The sequence below is a fragment of the Myotis davidii genome, unplaced genomic scaffold, assembly GCF_000327345.1.
Source record: "Myotis davidii unplaced genomic scaffold, ASM32734v1 scaffold492, whole genome shotgun sequence".
NCBI classification, from domain to species: domain Eukaryota; kingdom Metazoa; phylum Chordata; class Mammalia; order Chiroptera; family Vespertilionidae; genus Myotis; species Myotis davidii.
The window spans coordinates 1,000,613-1,007,122 of NW_006284473.1; positions in this window are offsets into that span (position 1 = coordinate 1,000,613).

Sequence of the window (6,510 nt, forward strand, 5' to 3'; positions counted from 1 at the left end):
CCAGCCTGTGCAGGTCCTAAGGGCAGGGTGGCCAGGAAAGCTTGCGGGTGAAGAAGGATCTTGTAGACACAGCAGACGAGGCTACTGAGTGCCAAAGGAAGGGAGGAGCAAGCAGGTACCCAACAGGAAAGAGGTTAAGGCAGAGGAAGTGAGATTAGGTAGTAATGAATGGGCCTTGCAAACCCCAGGCACGGCAGGTGGAAGAGAAGAATGTTAGAGGCAGAGTCATAGCACAGGTACATGCTGATATGGGCACCGGGCTCTCCCTGGAGCATGTGGGTGGTCCTGGGCTTTGAATGGAGAAAATACATTGAAAATAGGTAATCACTAAAAAAATATTATTTTCCACACTCATTTAAGTTTTGTTCTTTCCATCCAAAATGTCAAATATCCTTATAAAGTGCTGAGTTTTCTCTAAAAAATGTCTTACCCAGTATCAGTCACAATAGTTAGCACTAGGAGAAAAGTCCATTTAATATCATCTTCTCCTAAATCAGATATTGTTAATGCTTGTAATTCTTGTATCCAGAAGTAATGGATAAAAAAACAGATAATACATTGCTGTTTGAATCTGCATTTTTCTTGATTAGTAGAGACTCAATATCTTTTCTCATGTCCAGGGGTAAGTGTACTTCTTTTGAAATTGCCTATTTGAAATTGACCACTTAGTTTTCCAAGATCTCATGTAGCAGCCAACTCCTGGTAATTAAGTTTTATCAAAGAATAGAATGTGCCTCCCCCTTTGACTTTATGTATTTACCCACCTACTCTCAGAGATTAAGAGCTTGATCTTGGATTTAGAGAGCCTGGGTTCAACTCTTGGCTCTAATGCTTACTGTGTGACCTACCTCTTAAAGCTTCAACAACATCATCAGTAAAATGTGGATAAAAGAACCTATTCCACGAAGTTACTGTGAAAATTAAGTGAAGAAACTGCATGTATAGGGCTTAGTACAAGGCTTAGCACATTATATAAACAGTAATTGTCTTTATAAGAGGAATTCCATACTATCCTATCTAATAAAAGAGCAATATGCAAATTAACTGTCACTCCATCACTCCGTCACTCTCTCTGTCACTCCCTCACTCTGTCACAAAGATGGCAGCAGCCACGGAGCTGGAGCGAGCAGGAGGCTTGGTTGCCCCCAGTGATGGAGGAAGCCAAGCTTCCCGCCTGCCCTGCAGGCCCTGAGCTCCGCTCAAGGTTACAAAGTTTCAATTATAGAAGATAAATAAATCTCAGATACCTGCTTCCAGCCCGCGGCCATGGCCAGCCTGAAAATGGCCATCAGCCCCTCACCCACGCTGGCCAGGCACCTAAGCGGGACCCCCCCACCCTGATCCAGGACACCCTTCAGGGCAAACCAGCCAGCCCCCACCCATGTATCAGGCCTCTATCCTATATAATAAAAGGCTAATATGCCTCTCAGCACTGGGATCAGCGGAGCTGTGAGGCCTCCTGGCACTGGGATCAGCGAAGCCGTGAGGCCTCCCAGCACCGGGATCAGTGGGGCAGCGAGGCCTCACTGCCCTGGTGTCAAGGGGAGCTGCGAGGCGTGGACATCTCCTGAGGGCTCCCAGGCTACCAGAGGGATGTCTGACTGCCAGCTTAGGCACAATCCCCTGGGGAGTGGGCCTAAGCCAGCAGGTGGACATCTCCCAAGGGGTCCCAGACTGTGAGAGGGTACAGGCCAGACTGAGGGACTCCCCCAAGTGCACAAATTTTTGTGCACTGGGCCTCTAGTTAATTATAGAGACCAAATACACTCTTCTTCCAAATTAGTATGATTCCTCTTCATCAACCTCAAACCCACATCAGGCATTATGGGGCTTCTATTTTGAGTTGGCTTAAGTTAACTGCAATTCCTTTTGAGATATTTCTGCACATTAAAGTAAGTGCTCACTTTATACTTATGAATTACCCCTTGTAAACAGTTCAGAAGTTTGAAAATATATTACAAAGTTATAAAAGTTTTAAGAATTGTTGCTGTATGGAATATTTCTTGAAGTACAAAATTAACCAGAATCACAGTAATTTTTCTGTGATATAAATTCTGAGAGCAATAACTGAAGTGAATGAAAATCTGAGTATAGGAAAAAAAGAATGAGTTTTTAGGGTTCTGCTAGAATATTCTGGAGAATTGTTATTATTATGAGTAGTTAATCACAATAATATGGAAATGATCATATAATTAAATACCACCTTTATAAAATAGTTTATTGCCGAGGTCATTTCATAAAAGTAGAAACTGGTAATTTCTCCTAAGAATTCTATTAAGAAAATATGCTACCCTGAATAATTATGAGAAAATAGGCAATGTTTCTTCTTTTCCTCTTATTACTGAATTATAATGTGTAAAACTATAAAACATTTCATAAAGGAGTTATAAATGTCACTCCAGTCTCTCTTACCAATAATTTTTATTTTATGAAACTGGGATTTCTATTAAAATGCAATAGGTAGAAACAGGAATTTATAATAATGGTCTTGATAGCTCCATGTTTCAGAGACTTTTTCCTCTTGATCTCCAAAATTTACATGGGCTTTTGAGAGAAAGCAGATGTTACGTCCCCTTGGTGGAGATCAAATGCATGTGACCGTGAAAGAACTTGTTGAGGAAAAGCATGCAAAAAACCAGGCTGGTATGATCATCTGAGTCCTCAGTTCCCAAAATTGGACCCCTGGAGCTCAAACAAAACCAAAGTTGAGGCAATTAGGTTGATGATTACCTCAGCTGCTCAGTTTCTTACATCTCCAAATGATGCATCTGGCAGCTCTGAAAAATGAACAATTATGAAAAAAGTATTGGGATTTACTTCTAACTCTTGGGAGCCTTTCCTCATTATTATCACATATGTGTTGTGAATTGTTTAATATAAATTAATCTTCAGATTATTATAGAATGAAGGAGATCAAGTAAATGGACACAATTTTATTTTATAGATGGGAATGCCCATGGGGTGATACACATGGACCTGGACATGCCTAATATCAGGCCAACACTGGGAAAACCAGGCATCTACAAACTAGATGGACAGTAACATCAATGGAGACATAGTTCATCTCAGTGGCCTGACATCATAGGGATCAACCCTTTTGGCTTGGGGATAGATAGTTCATTCTGATCACAGGATGAGGTGAACCATGGAAATCAACTCAAGCCTTTTTACAGCATTATTTTATTTTTCTGAATCCTATGTGCTGACCTACCATAGATTTGATAAGCTCCATGGAAATTAGATGGAATATCATTTTTTTTTTTAAAAAAAGGAAGAGGATGTGAAAAAAGTATATGAAGGGGAGTATGTTAACAGAGGTTTCCTTCCAGACAATGAGCAAATATAGAAAATTTGGCCACTCAGAAAAAAAATAACACAAAATTTTAAATGACTTTAATTGAAAGGTGATCTTTAGGTAAGTGTCTTAGACGAATCTTTCTGTTATAGAACAGCACAAAATAAACATGTCATGATGTGTGTCTGACCCAGGGTGTCACAAGTGAATGATACAACTGTAAAGAAACTGAGCTTCAACACACTTAACAAGGTGCTGTTGCTAACAATCATAGAGACCCTGGGCACTTAAGACTAGGTTTCCAGGGCATTGCACTATATCTTTAAGTGAAAGCCAGTCCCAGAACTCTCATTAAAGACTAGGTATATACACTACTGAGCAAGGTCTCTGAAGGGTGGGACAATGCAGCATTGCTGCTAGATGCAAGAGACAATGTTAAATGTCTGGACCATGCATGGAAGACCTAGGTCTTAATTTCAGCTTTCTACTTCAGTAGCTGTGAAATTATGAATAGATTATTACACCTTTTAGTATCCCAGTGCTTTGCTGGTGACACCAGAAGATGGAACTAGATAATTTGTAAGGTCCCCGTTTAGCTCTAAAAATGTCAATGATTACTAGTTTTGATAGGCAATACTTTCTTTCTTTCTTTCTTTCTTTCTTTCTTTCTTTCTTTCTTTCTTTCTTTCTTTCTTTCTTTCTTTCTTTCTTCCTTCTTCTTCTTCTTCTTCTTCTTCTTCTCCTTCTTCTTCTCTTTTTTTAAAGAAAAGACATCTATGTTGTTTATTTTTAAAGTGGAGGGTTTAAATGTATAGTGTTCTGTTGGTTTATTCATATGTGCTTTTATTTCAGCAAATGAAAAAACACAATTGACATTTCAATTAAGCATTGTAGACATAGTGTCCATCTTTTCTGAGGTTATAGTTCTGTAGGAATAAAGAATATTCTTTGATATCTGGGATATGACCAAAATTCCATAGAAATAGGACAAAACAGGGCTTTGCCTAGTTGCCAGAAGATTGGATTTCATTAAATGCATAATATTTCTGTTTTTTTTTTTATCTCAAACTCCACCCTGCTACAAAAATGCAATTTGGGCCAAATACCACATCCAGGGATGAGGCTAATTTAGTTTCTTTTCATTCTGGATGAAATACAACTGATGTATTTTTTACTATTTTGGTGCAGTTTTCAATAGGGATCATTATCCTTATTTAAGCAACAATATATTTCAAAATGGTGTTGGCAGTAAAGATGGCATTATAAAAATGATATCTACCAAATCAAACCTTTCTAATAAATAGTTGGCAGGTATAAATTATAAGGAGAGCTTCTAATTTATTTTTGGCCCCCAATTTATTAAACATGCTTGAGAGACATATCATCTATATTATCTTTTACCATTTTCCATTAAATCTACAATTGATCTCAGGCTTATTTCAGTTAGTTTTAAGCAGGCATTCCTCCTACCTTTAAAAAATGTAGTGTTCACAGTCTTGTCTGCTCCCATGTAAGCATTTACCGAGTGCATCATTCATGGTTTCTGGGAATTCTCAATCACTTAAAAACCTCCCCATAATAAAATAAAGGTATATGTACACAATATAGTCACAGATTATCATGTTTGGCAACCATGAGAACATAATTGCCAATATTATCTCCGATAAGGGTTTAATCTACAAAATTTACAGGGAACTCATACAACTTAACAAAAGGAAGATAAACAATTTAATCAAAAAAATAGGCAAAGGACCTAAATAGACACTTTTCCAAAGAGGACATACAGAAGGCAAAGAGACATATGAAAACATGCCCAAAGTCACTAATCATCTGAGAGATGCAAATCAAAATAACAATGAGGTACCATCTCACACCTGTCAGAATGGCTATCATCAACAAACATGTGCTGTTGAGGATGCGGAGAAAAAGGAACCCATGCACACATGACTGAATTCACTCACCAAGTAGTGACTGAATGTCTGCCATATGTCAAGTAGTGTATTAGACACAGCACTTGTGATGGTTAATTTCATGTGTCACTTTGCACCACAGGGTGCCCAGATGAAATATTATTTCTGGGTGTGTCTGTGAGGGTGTTTCTGTTTGAGATTAGCATTTGAATCTGCAGACTCAGTAAAGCAGCTCCCAATATGGGTAAGAATTACCCAATCTGTTGAGAATCTGAACAGAACAAAAAGGCAGAGGGAGGAGCAATTCACCCCTTTTGCTGCCTGCCTGCTTGCTTGAGCTGAGGTATTATTGGTCTTCTCCTGCTCTGGGGCTGGGATTTGCACCATCATCTCCTCTGGATGTCCAGTTTGCAGGAGGGGGAATGTGAGACTTCTCAGTTTCTGTAATTGTGTGAGCCAATTTCTCATAATTAATCTCTGTATATATACACTAGAGGCCCGGTGCATGAATTCATGCATTGGTGGGGGTGGAGGAGAACCTCAGCCCGGCCTGCGCCCTCTCCAATCCAGGACCCCTCAGGAGATGTCTCCAATCCGGGACCCCTGTGGGAATCAGACCTAAACCGGCAGTTGGACACTCTCTTGCAATCCGGGACCACTGGCTCCTAACCACTCACCTGTCTGATCACTCCTAACTGCCTCTGCCTCGTACCCCACCACTGTGGCTTTCTCCAGAAGGACGTCTGGAAGATGTCTGGTCTAATTAACATATTACCCCTTTATTTGTATAGACATTTTAACATATCTATCTTGTACTGGTTCTGTTTTTCTGGAGTTCCCTGACTAATACAGCAGTGAATCAAAGAGAGACAATTTTTTTCTTTATTGTTTAAAATATTACATAAGTCTCCTTTTCCCCCCATTAATCTCTCCTGGACTCCCACACCCCCCAGCACATGCCCTCACCCCCCAACTATCTGTGTCCATTGGTTATGTTCATATGCTTGCATACAAGTCCTTTGGTTGATCTCTTACCCCCTCACCCAACGCCTTCCCTCATAGGTTGGACAGTCTGTTCCATGTTTCTATGACTCTGATTCTATTTTTGTTCATCAGTGTATGTTGTTCATTATATTCCACAAACGAGTGAGATCATGTGATATTTATATTTCTCTGACTGGCTTATTTCACTTAGCATAATGCTCTCAAGTTCCATCCATGCTGTTACAAATGGTAAGAGTTCCTTCCTTTTTACAGCAGCATAGTATTCCATCGTGTAGATGTACCACAGTTAAATGACAAGTG